The 18,709-nt window shown below is 47.3% G+C and overlaps 1 protein-coding gene across 2 annotated transcripts in view; it reads left to right on the top strand.

Moving 5' to 3' along the window:
- TDRD3 (tudor domain containing 3) overlaps positions 1-18,709 on the top strand; it is a 287,845-nt gene that overhangs the window by 184,201 nt on the left and 84,935 nt on the right. The gene's annotated exons all lie outside the window — the stretch shown is intronic.

Here is an 18,709-nt window from a genome sequence, read left to right as displayed (position 1 = left end):
CTCCTTTTTGCTATCACTTTGGTGAGAAGGGTTGGGAACTTAGAGCTATGATGGTGGATACATCATTTACAATATTCCACTCAGATAAGGTCGTCTTACACCAACACCTGAATTTTTTACCAAAGATGATCTCCCAGTTTCATACTAACCAATCCTTTCACTTACTGATTTTCTTCCAGAAACCATATGCATCTACAGAAAAATGTCTCTCAATGTCCGATAAGCTTTAGCCTTTTACCCACAGAGAACAAAAACAATCAGGAAGTCCCCTAGACAGTTTATTGTGATAGAAGAGAGAATCCAGGGACAGGCAGTCTTCACCCAGAGAATAGCCAAATGGATTTCCAGCTGCATTAAACTCTTCTACCAGTTTGCAAATCTACCTTGCCCCTGTAGGGTATGGGTTCACTCCGCTATAGCTGAAGCAATAAGCATGGCATCCTGTCAGGAAGTTCCTCACATAGATATATGTAGAGTAGCCACATGGAGCTCTGTCCACATGTTTGCAACATGCTATGCCTTGTTCCAGGACTCGGTCACGAATACTTCTTTGACACGGCGATACTTTACATAACAGTTCTGTCCTCATCCTCTCACCCTTCTCCAACTTAGGTACTGCTTGTCAGTTACCCACAGTGGAATATAATAGAAACCACCACTCAAAGAACAGGTTACTTACCTGTAAATGGAGGATCTTTGTGATACGTGTATTCCACTTCCCGCCCTCCTACCCCTCTGTTTCGAATCTGTCATATTTATGGTGAAGAAGGAACTGGAGCCATGGTTGGTCCACCCTGACCTTTATCATTTTGAATGGATAGACGAGGCAAGTCTGGGCACATGTGTGAACCAATGGACACCACTTTCAAATTCTCCCACTCCAGGCGTTTGGTGTACATGCATAAATGAAATAGAGACTCTCCAGTTACATATGGATAATCTCCTCTTTCCTCAAAGGCAACCCTACCCTCTGCTGATGATTACAAGACTTATCAGAAATTGTTAAGGAGGGTAGCTTCAGACTTGGGCATTCAGGTCAAGGATGTCAGGGAGTCCTCTCATTGCCTGATTGATAGAATATCAATGGCAGGTCAATCTAGTGTGGCACTGCCGATCAATAAAATTATATTAGTGCCTGTAAAGTCACTACAGCAGACCCCATTTTCATTGCCTCCCACTTCAAAGCATGCAGAGCTCTCCCAAAGGTTTGACTATCTTTACTCCCACCCACCTCCAGGATCGCTAGTTGTTATAGTGGCTAATAAGTGGGTGTGTCAGGGGCATCAGGCTGCTACCCTCAATCAAAAGCGGCAAAGAAGCTGGACTTGTTTGTACATATACTGTGATTCTGTGACTCAGCGGCTGGCACAAAAAGCAGAATCTTGCAGAAGTTTTAGGGAGCATCTCACAGAGCACGTTAGAACATCTGTCTCTTATGCAGAAATCTGCAGTTCTTTCTGGCATTGATGGGCATGCAAGGTAATCTTAGGTTTGGTCTACACTATGCGTTTAAACCGATTTTAGCAGCGTTAAACCGATTTAACGCTGTACCCGTCCACACTATGAGACCCTTTATATCGATAAAAAGGGCTCTTTAAATCGGTTTCTGTACTCCTGTAGTGCTGAAATCTGTATTACCATATTGGATTAGGGTTAGTGTGGCCGCAAATCGACGGTATTGGCCTCCGGGCGGTATCCCACAGTGCACCACTGTGACCGCTCTGGACAGCAGTCTGAACTCGGATGCAGTGGCCAGGTAAACAGGAAAAGCCCCGCGAAATTTTGATTTTCATTTCCTGTTTGCCCAGCGTGGAGCTCTGATCAGCACAGGTGGCAATGCAGTCCCAAATCCAAAAAGAGCTCCAGCATGGACTGTACGGGAGATACTGGATCTGATCGCTGTATGGGGAAACAAATCTGTTCTATCAGAGCTCCGTTACAGAAGATGAAATGCCAAAGCGTTTGAAAAAAAAATCTCCAGGCTACACAGTGTTGCGTGACAAGTGTAACGGGAAGCCAGAGACTCAAATGGATGCTCATGGAGGGAGGGAGGAGGTACTGAGGACTCCAGCTATCCCACGGTCCCCAGCAGTCTCCGAAAAGTATTTGCATTCTTGGCTGAGCTCCCAATGCCTGTAGGTTCAAACACATTGTCCGGCGTGGTTCAGGGAATAGCTCGTCAATTTACACCCGCCCCCCACGTGAAAGAAAAGGGAAAGAAATCGTTTCTTGACTTCTTTCAATGTCACCCTATGTCTACTGAATGCTGCTGGTAGACGCGATGCTGCAGCAGTGAAGAGCAGTATCCGCTCCTCTCCCCTCCCTGGTGGCAGACGGTACAATATGACTCATATCCGTCGTCACCATCAGCCCGTGAGTGCTCCTGGCTTGCCTCAGGTGAAGTCGGCCGGGGGCGCCTGGGTGAAAATAGGAATGATTCCTGGTCATTCCCAGTAGATGGGACAGAACAGCTGGTAACCGTCCTCATCATAGCAACTGGGGGCTGAGCTCCATCGGCCCCCTCCCTTTCCTGTGTAAAGAAAAGATTCTGTACTGCCTGGACTATCATAGCAGTGGGATGCTGGGCTCCTCTCCTCTGCACCGCTTAATGTCCTACCTAGACTGTCATAGCACCGGGAGGCTGCCTCCCCCTCATTTTATCTCACTAACAAGTCACTGTTTCTTATTCCTGCATTCTTTATAACTTCATGACACAAATGCGGGGGACACTGTCATGGTAGCCCAGGAAGGTTGGAGGAGGAGGGAAGCAACAGGTGGGGTTGTTGCAGGGGCACCCCCCGTGAATGGCATGTAGCTCATCATTTCTGCGGGATCTGACACGGAGCAGCTGTGCTCTCTGATACACTGGTTCTCTAGTACACTTGCCCCATATTCTAGGCAGGACTGACTCTATTTTTAGAAACCATAAAGGAGGGATTGACTCAGGGAGTCATTCCCAGTTTTGCCTTTGCGCCCCCGGCCTATCTCAGCCAGGGGCACCCATGATAGCAGCAGACAGCACAGAAGGACAGATAACCGTCATCTCATTGCCAATTTACAATGGCAGCAGACAGTACAGAACGACTGGTAACCATCTCTGCTATCATGCAAAAGCAAATGAATACCGCTGTGTAGCGCTGCAGTATCGCCTCTGTCCGCGGCATCCAGTACACATACGGTAACTGTAAAAAAAAAAAAAAAAAAAAAAAAAAAAAGGCTGAACGGGCTCCATGGTTGTCGTGCTATGGCGTCTGCCAGGGCAATCCAGGGAAAAAGAGGGCGAAATGATTGTCTGCCATTGCTTTCCCGGAGGAAGGAATGAGTGACGACATTTACCCAGAACCACCTGCGACAATGATTTTTGCCCCATCAGCCACTGGGCTCTCAACCCAGAATTCTAAGGGGCGGGGGAGACTGCGGGAACTATGGGATAGCTATGAAATAGCTACCCACAGTGCAACACTCCGGAAATCGACACTAGCCTTGGACCATGGACGCACACCGCCGAATTAGTGTAACCGTGTGCACTCAACTTTATACAATCTGTTTTATAAAACCGGTTTATGTAAAATCGGAATAATCCCATAGTGTAGATGTACCCTTAGTGTCAGCCTCGTGGGAACTATGAAGAAACTCCACTGAATAGTGTGAGACAGCAGCTTCATTATGCCATGTGACAATGAAATTCTTTGAGCAACTCTTTGCATGCTGGAGGGGTTTTTGTGTAAGTTGTGTGGTTAACTTGTCCTTTGTACAAGTATGAGACAGTGGCTTCTTCACTGTGACATTGGAGACACTTGTGAGTCAGAGACTTTCTAATTGACAGGTTCAATACAATGGAGTCTCTTCTGTCTGGTAATATTTTTTGATTCCTTTACATATGTATCAAACATGAGGAGGAATTCATAGGTCCAGTATTTTCTCTGTATCCTCATAATTAAGTGTTTGGACAAATTTTAGCAGGTGTTAAGTTTCTGCTTTGCCTAGACCTTGTACCTCAGCCATGCTATGACCTATGCCATACTATGAGCTACACTGAAAGGTCTCTGCTGAGATAAGGTACTGGTCATGCTGTCTGTAGGTGCTGGTATGGGAAGATTATGCGAGATGTGCATTAGTTTGTTTTTTGCCTTGCACATATGCATTGTTACATAGCATTTGAACACTGATTGTGGCACCTTAGAGAACTTGTATTTTCCCAAAGTAGATCAACATCACCCTAAGATCTAGACACAATCAGAAGAAGAGCAGACTGTCACTGGTTAGCTCTGTAATAGTTTCTGCCATCTTTGCTCTGACATTCTTCTTTACATTTGAGCACAGCTTTAGTCTTTTTTTCTCGAATGGAGCCCATAGATTTTCCCTGCAACTTTTTCCCTGCAAGAATTTGGGTCACAGTATTGTCATTGTACAAAATCCCTCAGATTTTAGGATTACCACTGCTAACAACAAAGAAGACAATTGCACGTATTGCTGCAAAGAATATGTGCAATTCACTAGGATGTAGAATCCTCTGTCCTAAAAGATCATAATGGGACCTTATTAGCTGTTGAATAGGCCTGTAAAGGCCCAAGTCTAGTATCACAACATACTTTGATTTAGTTCTGCAAATGTATTTGTTCATGTGTTCCTACTGGGTAACGAATGTTAACTGAACTATCAGTTGGGCTAGGCAAGTCTGACTGGCAGGAAGCATACATGGGTCATTCACTCTAGCGCCATCTGTAGTGCCAAATTAAAAGCAGACCATGTTGGAATGTATCTGTCTCCTAAAATGGTATGGGATGGTGTGTCCTGGGTGTGCAGATCATTTGAGGTTACCTCTTCCATCTCTTCAACTGAAGCTTTATTCAGTGATTTTTTCACCTCTGGAATACCTTCCACTTTTTCGCAATAACCAAGTGATGTCAAGATTAGTGAATGTAGAAGGTTCTTCTATAGTCGATTCAACTGCTGCTTCATTGAAAACTGGACTTCTTGGCTTTGGAAGTTTTCTACCTTGGTAGGAGAGTGAGTGAGTCATGAAGTTCCTTCAAGGAGAGGTTCTTTACTGTCTAGACAACACTTGAGGCTGGGGCTTGCCCCTTACTACACTCCTGATAGCAGACCATAATAGTATCTTTGCCATCTGCTGAATCTTCAAGGAATAACTTATCGGGAGCACAGAATTAAACATACCCGTGACCAGTTCTGGGAAAACAGAAAATTCTTCATTCAGTTCCATATGGCAAAGAGCCTTGTTTGCAACTGCATTTTCCAAATGGAGTACTTTGTTGTAATCAGTGGAGGAGCCAATGCTGTGCAAGATACAAATGAATTTGCTGAGAGTTTTGGAATCAATTGTTAACCTATCACTACAAGCAGCTGTTGATTTATCTGTATGCCGCACAGTTGTGTGTGTGTGTTGAAAATCTGCCTTTTACTCAAGCACTCATACATGAGGCTTTATGATAAATGGCAGCCTTCTGCTCCATTTGCTTTTTGTCATGCTGGTGCTAAAGTCATTTCAACCACTGATACATCACTTAAAAGTAATAGCACAGGTTAGGCAGTAATTTTTTTCAGGTTTGGCATCAGCGATGGATCCCTGAAACTCTCATGTACTTCAGGACAAATTGCTTTTCCATAAAAATGTAGCAGCTGCAAACAGTCTCTTCATATTACTATCGACATCAGCACTTCCTTCCACTTTTGATGGTGCCACATCTTTTGTTGCTTTTAAGAATATGCACTACGATTAATTTCTGTGGATGGGATTGCTAACAACTATGATCATATCCCACAGTTCATCTTCAATAAGAGCCTTCCTGCTAAACATTTGCTCCTCTTCATTCCCATTCAAAGCATATATTTCTCTGTATTTAGCCTCTCCCTTGGCCATTGCCATTACTTTCCCATCCATTAGAGCCACTGTGATTCAATTTCTGTACTCCAGCTGAGTATTACAGTTTGCAGGAATAAAATTAGTATTTGTTTCTGTTGCTTTTACCTTTTGACACAACACATTACATATATTCTTGGTGTAATACTTGATGTGATATTCAGTGTGGTATGTCATTTGGGTCAATGCACCCACTTCATTTTCCATGCAACCTTCTCACTAAGAGTGATTTATTCTTACCGTTTCTCCTTTTTCATGTATTGAAACTGTGCTTAATATATGCTTTTGGGCTTCCAGCTTACCACAGAAGAGAGAGGTATTCTTCTTTAAGCCTAATGTAGTGAATCTTGCCCAGAACTGGCACTTGTCCTGGCATCTTTAACTTTTTCATGATACTCAATGTAATTCTTCTCCAACCATGGCAAGTTCAGTTTGTGTGCACATTTTATAGCATATAATGTCCCCTGGAACATTGTGTTTAATCAGATCCTATATAGTGGTGTTCTCCAAAGATTAAGCTACTAGTAAATCCATCAATGGTGCTTAGGAATGGCATGGAAAAAGAGCCCAATGCGTGAGCAGCAATCCTTCCCACAGTTGGGTACAGGTCCACTTGTCAGATGGAAGCTGAAGCAGATCTGCTTTCTTCCTTACCTGCAGATCTCAACCTGGGCTCTCTGATGGCTCTCCATGGGGACTGCATCAGCGTTAACCTGGCTTGTCCAGACTTAACGATTTTGGACAGGATTTTCCCAGTTGTTAGTGGGAATGCTGAATTCCTTGAGCCCTTGCTTCACCTTATCACTGTATCAGAGCTTTGGCTTTCCTCTGCATCACTGGTGGTTCTTAAGGTGGTTATAGAGCTTAGCCTTCAGCAGATGATCTTGAGGGATGTGCTCCATATGTCCCAACCAGTGAAGCCTGCGAATGTCCAGCCTAGTCTGCATAGGCTGTAAATTGATTCTCTCAACAATCTCATTATCGGTGATCTGTTGGTCCCAAGTAACTCCAAGGATTTTTCTAAGATAGCAGAGGTGGAAACAGTTCCATCTCCACTTCTGCTTGGAGTATATAACCCAGCTTTCACAACCATAAAGGGGGATACTAAGGATACAAGCCGGATAGACACCTTTGTGTTCAGGGTTAGCAACTTATTGTTCCAAACATGTGAGGTAAGTTTGCCAAAGGTAACAGAAGTTTTGCTAATTCTAGCATCAAGTTTCTTATCAATGTTAAATGAGCTGGTAAGAATTGAGCCAAGATAGCAGAAGTGATCCATGTTGTCCAGAGCTTCATTATTGACATAGATTTTAGGTAGAATGTTGGTACATTGTAACATGTTTTCTTGATGCTGATTACCATGCCAAACTTGGTGCATGCATCAGAAAACTTGTTCATCATGACCTGCAGTTCATCAGGTGAATTAGAGATGAATGCTGGATCATCTGGGAAAAGCAGATCCCGAACAGTAAAGTGGGTGATTTACCTTCTGCTCTGGAATTGTCTGATACTAAACAAGCTGCCATTCCTCCTTGATTCAATTAATATGACAGATTGATCATTTCCAAAGTGTACTTAAGAAGAATAGAGAAGAAGATGCCAAAGCCAGTGGATGCTAAGGTGCAGCCTTCCTTCATAGCAGTATCAATACGAAACTTGGATGTTTCATTTACATATTGGATGATTGCCTTTGTTCACTCTTGGAACTCCTTGAACAGGGAGAGAACCTTTTGTGGACAGCCAGTTTTCAACAAGATCTTATAGATGCCATTCCTGCTAACAGTGTCAAAGACCTTTTATAGGTCAACAAATGCTACATAGAGAGGTTTCTCTTGTTCATGGCTTAATATACAAAACCGATACTCAACACTATTGAACTGCTTCTTTTTTGCCGATGATAGCAATTCAACTTGAAATACTCTTTATTTATATTAATCTGTAACATAAAAAAATCAATTCTGAGCATTAACTGATAACCCAATACTTTCAATCAAGGGCCATAATTTATCTTTGTGGGGCTGCATGTTTGACATGCCTGTGTCAAAAAAGTTGGTTTTTAAACATTTCCATGAATATATATCTCTACATAATTGTTCTAGGTTTGTCATTATGTTAGTGAGAGAGAGGGCTTTTGAGTGATACCCAACTCAGCCCACTTCCAATAACATTGTATTATCAAAATGTCCACCAACCGAAGGACCAGAAGCTGGAAGGGCAGCAAGATTCTCCCTGCCACGCTGTAGAGGATTACACCACTGAACTTATGATTCTGAGATTTTTACAAATCAAATGACACTTCCTTGACCAGTCTATCATTAGGTTGCCCATGCAATTACACATGCTTCCAGGCTTTTTGTTAAATATTGGCACACAGTCATACACAGGCACTAATTCAAGAAGTGACAGTTAAGATGCTAAATTAAAGTGATTATAGTATAATTAGATTCAATATCATATCACATTCTACAGGGCTGACTGGGCTTTCTCTGCTGTGTGTCAATTGGCTGCTTGCTCCAACCCTCTCCTTCCCCCTCCATCAGTCCCTTCACTTCAGCTTCGCTCCACACCTGCCCCTCTTCTCCTCTTTTCCCCCTGCCCTGTCCCTCTCAATCTCTTCCCCTCAATGTCCACTTACCCATATTTGGAATATGTCGTTTAGGGTATGTCCAGTCCATTGCCACAGCCACAGTGAGGAAGTGTCGTCTGTTCTGTTCGGGGATGGGAGGACCTAGGCCTTCAGTCTTTGGGAGATACCTTTCTCCTTCCTTGGGTGAAGGGTGTGTGTTACACATTTTCCCTAATGCCTCTAATTCTTCAAGTGATGAACAAGTGGCAGAACAAGGCCAAGGGTATCTTGATAGTTCCTATGTGGGTGAGGCAAGCATGATATCCTTACCTATTTTAATTGTCTCCTTGCCTCATGATCAATCTTTCATACTTTCATCATCTTCAAGATGCAGACTGAGTACTTCATCCCTAACTAAAGGGGCTCCGACTTAAGGCATGGCACCTCAATGGTTCGCAAGTAGAGTCTACCTTTTCAGCAGAGGTACAGCAAGTTGTTGTTAAATGGCAGCAAGAAATCTAGCCATAGTACTTACCTTGAAGTGGAAAAGATGTAGCTGTTGGTGTGAATACTGGCAGATTGCACCTGAATCTTCCTCACGTTCACTTATCCTGGATTATCTGTTACAACTGAAGAAAACAGGTTTATCCAGTAGCTTGATTAAGGTTCCTTTGGCTGCAAGCCTTCCATTCTCCAGTGGAAAGGTTCTCAGTATTCTCTTACCCCCAAAAACTATAAGGTTCATTAAAGGACTAGGGTTCCTCTTTGCTTGAGTAAAATCCCCTGCTCTAGTCTGTGATCTGAATCTAGTTCTCAAAGCTCTCATGGGTCCTCCTTCTGAACCCTGCTCATTATTAACACTATCCACAAAGAAGGCATTTTTAATAGTTGTTACATTGGCTCGAAGAGTTTGGGAAATTGGGGTTTTGATGGCAGATCCTCTCTTTACAGTATTTTTCAAGGATAAAATTTCCCAACGTCCACATCCCAAATTCCTTGTGAATGTATCATATGAGTTTCATCTGAATCAGACCATATATTTACTGTTTCTCCCCCCCCCCAAAAAAAACCCAACAACAACAAAAAACCCACATAATTTGAATCAGGAAACCTTTTTTCATACCTTAGATGTTAGAAGAGCACTGGCTTTTTATCTCAGTAGGACGAAACAGTTTTGGAAGTCTCAGACTATTTGTCTCCACTGCAGACGCATCTAAAGGTTCCATAATTTCTACCAAGACACTATCAAGGTGGATTTCAGGATTATTGTTGCTTGCTATGAGGTTGCCAATGCCTAATGTTCTGCTCAGGTTTTGGCCCACACTACTAGCCCTGATAACTGCAGGGATGTGTCTTAGTCTATCTCTCTAGATCTGATGCGGCAGCGGGCAGTGCAGTTTTGTCTTCCATGCTAAACTTTATTCCAAAGCTCCCTCCTCCTGGGAATACTGCTTGAAGTCACCTGAGGTGGCATTCAATGAAAACTCACTGTGGAACATGGGTCTGATCCAGTATGGCAATTTCCATGGGAAAAATCTGACTTTGCTGCACAAATCTGAATGACATGTACTTAAGTTTGCACTTTTTTTTTTAATAAATAAATAAAATGGAGCCTGTGATCCTCATTTCTTACCTAGCCATCATTAAGCAGCAGACTGCTTTATGATGGAAAAAAATGAGAAGGAATTAGAGATAAACAAAAGACTGAATGACCTAAGGATATTGGAACCAAGAGTAATATTTAGCATGGCTTTATAGAGAATGCATCTTGCTGGGGAGAAACTGATTGTTTGTTGATAGAGTAACAACATTAAGGGATATGGGGGAATACAGATGTGATGGATCTGGAGTTTAGTAAAGTGTTTGATACCACCTCACTTTAATCTTAATTGAAAAATAATTCAAATTAATGTTAATTAGAGCATTGTTATGTGGGATAGCATTACAGCATCAAGTTTAGGGGAGGTGTGTATTGGATTATTAATGGGATTGATGTTATGATCCAATTTATGTAATATTTTAATGATCTTGAAGAAAGAGTAAACCGTTTATTACTGAAATTTGCATATGATACAAAATTGAGATGTGTTGAGAACATCAGTGAAGACAAGGAGATTATATAAAACAATCTGAAGGTGTTATCTGTATTAGAAATATTAATTGATTTCATGAAATGTATATTTAAAATGATCTAATTAAACTGGTGTGATCCTAATTTACTCATATTTAAATTGTTTTAACCCTTACTTACATTGATTTAGCTTGTGTTGATAAATTACCAATATAAGGTAAATCAATAAAAGTAAGGGTTAAATCAGGTTCTTCTTCGAGTGATTGCTCATATCCATTCCAGTTAGGTGTGCGCGCGCCGCGTGCACGTTCGTCGGAGAAACTTTTACCCTAGCAACCCAGGCGGGTCGGCTGGGCACCCCCTGGAGTGGCGCCGCTATGGCGCCCAATATATATCCTAGCCGACCCGGCCACCCTTCAGTTCCTTCTTACCGACCGTGTCGGTCGTTGGAACTGTGGAGCGCAGCTTCGCTGACCTCCACACTCCCTAGCAGCTCATTTCGCTGTCGTTGTATATAGTAGTTATAGTTTATTGTTGTACATATATATATATATATATAATATATATATATATATATATATAGTTATTAGTTAGTCAGTTATCTAGTGTTATTAGTGTAGTTATTAGTTGTAGTTGAGGGGATCGGGGACTGCCCCGCTTCCCCGCACCGGGAGCCGGAGCTCATGCCCGGCTCATCAGGCTTCAAGCAGTGCTCGGCTTGTCACAAGCCCTTGCCTGTTGGAGACCCCCATGACTCCTGCTTGAAGTGCCTCGGGGAGTCGCACTTATCGGCCAAGTGCTCAATCTGCAAGTCTTTTAAGCCGAGAACCAAGAAGGAGCGTGACATTAGATTAAGACAGATCCTTACGGAAGCGGCCCTGACACCTCCGCCCTCGGCACCGAGCACAAGTCAGCCAGTAAGCAAGGGCACCGCCATGGCACCGAGTGCTGCCACCAAGAAGCCGGCACCGAAACCGACTCCGAGCCGCTCCCTCTCCCCGAGGCCGAAGGTGCAGATCATCCCGCCACCAGCTGCCTCGCAGTCAGAGCCTGCGCCAAAGACGGATCGCCCGGGGCACCGATACCTGCCGCGGCACCATCTAAGCCGGTACCGTTGACTCCGACCCCACGAGGGCCGTCGAGTCCGGCACCTGGCGACTCCCCGGTGCACACCGTGGTAGAGCCTGCTTCACCTTCTACCCCGGAGACATTTGCCGCAGCGAGGGATCTGATCGCGATCACCGAGGCACTGTTGCCCTTACCCCCGGCACCGCCGGTGCGGGTACTACACCCCATGGGCAAACCAACCCTGACCAGACCAGCTTCGGTCAGCGTAGCAGACCGGCACCACTCCAGATCGCGGTCCCGCGGACGCTCTGCATCGAGGCGTCGCTCATGCTCTCGACGTTGATCTCGGTCCCGGCACCGGTCAGACTCCCGGCACCGTTCACCTCGGCACCGGTCAGACTCCCAGCACCGTTCACCTCGGCACCGGTCAGGCTCCCGGCACCGTTCGACGTCCCGAGCGTCATCCCGGTACTCCCGGTACCGCTCCAGTTCACGGCACCGCGGTGAGCGCCGCGCCTCCAGGAGCAGATCGAGACAGAGGCACTCGGGATCCCGGTCGACCTCCCGGCACCGAGCCAGTCGCAGGTCCCGGTCTCGCTCTCAACTCCGTCACCAATACCGACACCGGTCACCACTACCCAGAGGTGTAAGGTCTGTCGGTACCTCGGCACCGACTTTCACCGCTCCACCTTGGCCATCTAGAGGCACGTCGGCATCCTCCCAGGCGGGTAGCTACTACGAACGGGACCAGGATCCCGAAGTACCGCTGGGAGTGTTCCAGGACCCCCACCCACAGGACGCGGGGGCCCAACATGGGGTTTTTGGACACCCTGGGCATATCATCAGACCCAGGGTGCCCCCATGCCTCAGACACATTCTACTGCCTCAGAACATCGGGTGCCAGAGGCCACTGTTTCCCGCCCCCCCCGTGGTTGAGTCGGATAAACAGCCGCCACCAGACTTCCCGGGTCAACTCGAGCAGGAACCAGTCCAGGAGCAGGAGACCGCACAGGATGCCCTCATCCCAGGAGTATCCTCCTCCTCCTCCTCGCCAGATGAGGCAGTGGCTGGGTCTGCAGCGTCAGGACCCCCACCGATAGACCTCAGGGCCCACCAGGACCTCCTCCGTAGAGTGGCCCTTAATATCAACCTACCTGTGGAGGAGGTCCCAGGGGTTGAGGACCCGGTAGTGAGCATCCTCTCGGCCGATGCACCTACCCGGGTAGCCCTCCCATTCATAAAGACTATCCAGTCTACCGCCGATAACCTGTGGCAGTCACCAGCCTCCATCCCGCCGACAGCTAAGGGAGTGGAAAGGAAGTATATGGTACCCTCTCAGGGGTACGAGTACCTATATGTCCACTGTCCTCCTTCCTCCCTAGTTGTCCAGTCTGTCAATGACAGGGAACGGCACGGCCAACAGGCTCTGGCCCCTAAGGCCAAGGAAGCTAGGCGAATGGACCTCATGGGGCGCAAGGTGTATTCGGCTGGGGCCTTGCAACTCCGTGTGGCCAACCAGCAGGCTCTACTGGGTCGTTATAACTATAATATATGGGCGGAGGTGGGTAAGTTCTCCGAACTTCTACCCCAGGACTCACGCCCGGAATTTAATGCGTTCCTGAAGGAGGGTAAGAAGGTGGCCAGGACCTCCCTCCAGGCCTCCCTCGACGCGGCTGACTCAGCAGCCAGAACCCTGGCCTCGGGAGTAACCATGAGGCGCATTTCATGGCTTCAAGCCTCCACACTACCTCCGGAACTCCAATATACAGTCCAGGACTTACCCTTTGATGGGAAAGGGTTGTTCTCGGACAAGACAGACTCCAAATTACAAAACCTGAAGGACAACCGAGTCATCATACGCTCGCTGGGGATGCATACACCTTCCACCCAGCGTAGACCCTTCAGGCCCCAAGCACGACGCCCATACTTCCCACCCCGTCAGAGGCAGGACCTCAGTAGACAGTGTGGCCGGGGGGGCCGCAGACGCCAATCCGGCTCCCAGGGAGGCCAAAGCCAAGGGCCCTCCAAGGCACCACAGGGCTCCAAGTCCGGCTTTTGAAGGTGCGCCCGGGGACGGCGTACCAGACGCAAGACAGGATCCTTCCCCTACCTTCTCCAACCGCCTCTCCCACTTCCTCCCGGCGTGGTCCCGGTTAACTTCAGACCGTTGGGTGCTACGCACAGTGAAGCACGGATACCATCTGCAATTTGCTTCCTTGCCCCCTTCCCGCCCCCCTTCCCGGTCCCTCTTCAGGGACCCCTCTCACGAGAAAACCCTCCTGCAGGAGGTTCGTTCCCTCCTCGCGGCGGGAGCTATAGAGGAGGTACCTCTAGGCGAGAGAGGCAAGGGGTTCTACTCCCGATATTTTCTAATCCCCAAGTCCAAGGGAGATCTCAGACCCATCCTAGACCTGCGGGGCCTCAACAAATGGATGGTCAAGTTGAAGTTCTGCATGATCTCCCTAGGAACCATTATCCCATCCCTGGATCCTGGAGACTGGTATGCCACTCTCGACATGAAGGACGCGTACTTCCATATCGCCATCTTTCCACCGCACAGGAAGTACCTTCTCTTCACTGTCAGACATCAGCACTTCCAGTTCGCAGTCCTACCCTTCGGCCTCTCCACGGCCCTGAGGGTGTTTGCCAAGTGCATGGCCATTGTGGCCGCCCACCTCCATCGGCGGAAAATCCACGTCTTTCCGTACCTCGACGACTGGCTTCTAAAGGGGTCCTCCCAGTCGCAGGTGTGGCGACATGTCGAGGCCGTTACGGACCTCTTCTCCCAGCTAGGCCTGCTTCTCAATGCTGAGAAATCCAGCCTGGTCCCCACACAGAGGTTGGACTTCATAGGTGCGACCCTGGACTCTACTCAAGCCAGGGCTTACTTACCTCAACCCCGTTTCCAGACGATCGTCATGATCATACGGAGCTTGCAGGCCTCCCCAATCACCTCGGCTCGCACCTGCCTCACACTACTAGGGCATATGGCCGCATGCACTTACGTGACAAAGTATGCCAGGCTCTGAATGAGGCCCTTCCAAACGTGGCTTCATTCCGTATTCCGCCCGGGCAGGGACCACCTAGATGTATTGGTGACGGTCCCCCCCGACCCTCTCCGCTCCCTCGACTGGTGGCTGACCCCATCTCTAGTATGCGCGGGGATGCCGTTCCATCCACAGCATCCGTCGATGACTAACAACCGATGCATCATCCCTGGGGTGGGGGGCCCACCTACGGCACCTGCGTACCCAGGACCTCTGGTCGTCCTAAGAGCTGTCACTCCACATAAATGTCCGGGAGTTGAGGGCAGTCCGCCTTGCCTACCAGGCTTTTCCACGACACCTACACGGCCATTGTGTTTCCGTACTCACGGACAACACAACGGCCATGTACTATATCAACAAACAGGGGGGAACCCGTTCGTCTCCCCTATGTCAGGAAGCCATTCGACTCTGGGACTTCTGCATAGCCCAGTCGATAGATCCGGTGGCATCCTTCCTCCCAGGGGTCAAGAACACACTGGCGGACAGACTCAGCCGATCCTTCCTATGCCACGAATGGTCGATCAGACCAGATGTCATCCATTCCATCTTCCAGAGGTGGGGATTTCCCTGCATAGACCTCTTCGCGACCAAGTCCAACAGGAAGTGCCAGGAGTTTTGCTCCTTTCAGGGTCTCTCTCCCGGGTCGATCATGGACGCATTTCTCCTGCCATGGACCCGCCACCTACTGTATGCCTTCCCTCCGTTCCCTCTGGTGCACAAAGTCCTATTGAAACTACGCAGGGACAAAGCGCATCTAATCCTGGTCGCACCTGCGTGGCCCAGACAGCACTGGTTCACCGCCTTGCTGGACCTGTCTGTGGACCTTCCAATCCCCCTTCCTCTCCACCCAGACCTGATTACGCAGGATCACGGCAGGCTCTGTCACCCGGACCTACGAGCCCTGCACCTCACGGCGTGGTTCCTGCATGGCTGAACGCGGCGGAGCTCAGCTGCTCCGCACCTGTCCAGCATATCCTCCTTAACAGCAGGAAGCCTTCCACTCGCTCAACGTACAGGGCCAAGTGGAAGCGCTTCTCTTGCTGGTGCGCTACTCAGGGGGTGAACCCTACGCAGGCCCCGATTCCCACGGTCCTAGACTACTTCTGGTACCTTAAGCAGCAGGGCCTGGCGACATCCTCCTTAAAGGTACACTTAGCGGCCATATCCGCCTTTCGACCAGGAGAGGGTGGCCGCTCCCTATTCTCCCACCCCTTAGTCGCCAGATTTGTTAAAGGCCTGGAGCTTTTCTACCCCCCCGTACGCCGCCCTGCTCCTACCTGGGACCTTAACTTGGTCCTGAACAGGCTCATGCTCCCACCATTTGAGCCATTGGCGAGTTGCTCGCTCACGTACCTGTCATGGAAGACGGCCTTCTTGGTGGCCATTACATCGGCCAGACGGGTCTCCAAGCTGAGAGCTCTCACAGTGGACCCACCCTACACCGTCTTCCATAAGGACAAAGTGCACCTGCGACCCCACCCGGCGTTCCTCCCTAAGGTTGTTTCTGCCTTCCATACCAACCAGGACATCTTCCTCCCGGTCTTCTTCCCGAAGCCACACTCTTCTCGGAGAGAGCAGCAGCTACACTCCTTAGATGTATGCAGAGCGCTTGCTTTCTACATTGAGCGAGCAAAGCCATTCCGGAAGTCCCCTCAGCTGTTCGTGGCGGTCGCAGAACGGATGAGGGGTCAACCAATCTCCTCTCAGAGGATTTCCTCCTGGGTGACTGCATGCATTCGCGCATGCTACAACCTAGCTCGTGTCCCCTCTAACCACCTCATGGCACATTCCACGAGAGCTCAGGCGGCGTCGGCAGCCTTCCTGGTGCATGTGCCTATCCAGGAGATATGCCGTGCAGCGACCTGGTCATCGGTCCACACATTCATCGCGCACTATGCGCTAGTCAGACAATCAAGAGAAGATGTGGCCTTTGGCGTAGCAGTTCTAAATACCGCCACATCTCACTCCGACCCCACCGCCTAGGTAAGGCTTGGGAATCACCTACCTGGAATGGATATGAGCAATCACTCGAAGAAGAAAAGACGGTTACTCACCTTTGTAACTGTTGTTCTTCGAGATGTGTTGCTCATATCCATTCCAAACCCACCCTCCTTCCCCACTGTCGGAGTAGCCGGCAAGAAGGAACTGAAGGGTGGCCGGGTCGGCTGGGATATATATTGGGTGCCATAGCGGTGCCACTCCAGGGGGCGCCCAGCCGACCCGCCTGGGTTGCTAGGGTAAAAGTTTCTCCGACGAACGTGCACGCGGCGCGCGCACACCTAACTGGAATGGATATGAGCAACACATCTCGAAGAACAACAGTTACAAAGGTGAGTAACCGTCTTTTTAAGTGTGCCTATATTAGGGTTTGCAGGAGTTGAGGTAAATCAGTTTTTTAATCTTATAGTTAAACCAGTGCATTTTTCTAGTATAGAAAAGGCCAAAGAGATTAGCTCTTGGGAAAGAAACTAAATTAAATTCAAATGGGGGCAAGCTATGTAAGGTTTTGCTGATTGATGATGATAACAATGGATGACAGGTGCCCATGGTAATTTGTTTAAAATCTAGCAACTACCTCTGATGCTGTTGCTCATAGGTTGACCAAGCTGTAGACGGTAATAGTGCTACGTATTGATTTCTATCAGTACTTACAGCTGTGTCAACAGCATCTCATAGTCAGTGATATTGAAGGCTGCTAAAAATGTGAAGGAATCAGCATTGACGCTTGCTGTTTGTCCATCAAAAAAACAAAAAACAAAAAAAACCCCCAATTTTCCAATGTGTATGTCAAATATTTTTTCGTGATTTATTTTTGTCTAATAGTTCAAACCTCTGATATGAAATGGTACTTTTACAATCCTATTTGCTTATGCTCTATAGTGTATTGCTTTAAAAACAAAAGTTCTGGTGTTTCTTGTGAAGGCTACAGAAAATTAAATAAAGTCAGGAAGTTCAGATGGAGAAGCAGAGAACAGTTTAGAACACTAATTCGTGTAGCTTTACAGAGAATTCCATCTTCATTTCATGAAGAGACAGCAAAGAGAGAGGACAATCTTTTTTTTTGTAAATGATCATGGTAGACTCTTGAAACAGTAGTTGGGCCCAAGAGTCAGTGAAGCAGCTGCCAAAACCAGGTGTCTTATACTATTTCCTTCAATGTCAGATGTGGTATGAGCCACTCTAAAGTTTACCAAACGTTTTTATGATGTGCTTGAGTCTAATTATTAACAGAAGTAACAGAAGTGCTTTTTCTGATAAGATGTGATTCATAATTGTGTTTTGCTAGGAGATATTGTATTATGGCACTTATATAATTTGAGCTTTATTGCAACAATCCCTTGTTTGCCTTTGAGGCCTTGTCTACATTACCAGGGTAAGTTGACCTAAGTTACGCTACTCCAGCTATGTGAATAAAGTAGTTGGAGTCGATGTAACTTAGGTCGACTGCGGTGTCCACATGGTGGTGCGTTGATGGGAGACGCTGTCCTGTTGACTTACTGTACTCTTCTTGTTCCAATGGAGTAACGGAGTCGATGAGAGAGTGCTTGGCGGTCGATTTAGTGGGTCTGGACTAGTCCCGATAAATTGACCCTCACTCCATTGATTGCAGCATCATCAATCCTGGTAAGTGTAGACATGGCCTTTGATACATGATTCCAAACAACTGAATATTTGTTTTTATGTCATAGTTGGTTCTAAAACAAACTGTGCTCCTGGGGGAATTCTGCAGGACTTTGGCCTGGGACGGTGAACCGCGGCCAATGGGAGCCGCGATCAGCCGAACCTGCCGACATGGCAGGTAAACAAACTGGCTTGGCCCGCCAGGGTGCTTACCCTGGCGAGTCGCGTGCCAGAGGTTGCCGACCCCTTGTCTCCATCATAGCAATCAATAATGCAAAGTTTTTAAAATGCCCTATTCCACATACACAAACACTTTACATTAGTTGATCAGACTTTCTTTTTGTCAAGAATATACTTAGAGAGGCTTAAAGGAAACAGAGGATAGCTGTATGATTAAAAGTGCATATAAGCAATTGTTGTTGAAGTCTATTATTATCTCAGTACTGAGGGCTTTA

Source organism: Gopherus flavomarginatus, chromosome 1, assembly GCF_025201925.1.
Source record: "Gopherus flavomarginatus isolate rGopFla2 chromosome 1, rGopFla2.mat.asm, whole genome shotgun sequence".
NCBI classification, from domain to species: domain Eukaryota; kingdom Metazoa; phylum Chordata; order Testudines; family Testudinidae; genus Gopherus; species Gopherus flavomarginatus.
The sequence above is the reverse complement of the archived record's forward strand: the minus strand, read 5'-3'. Positions and strand labels throughout refer to the sequence as shown.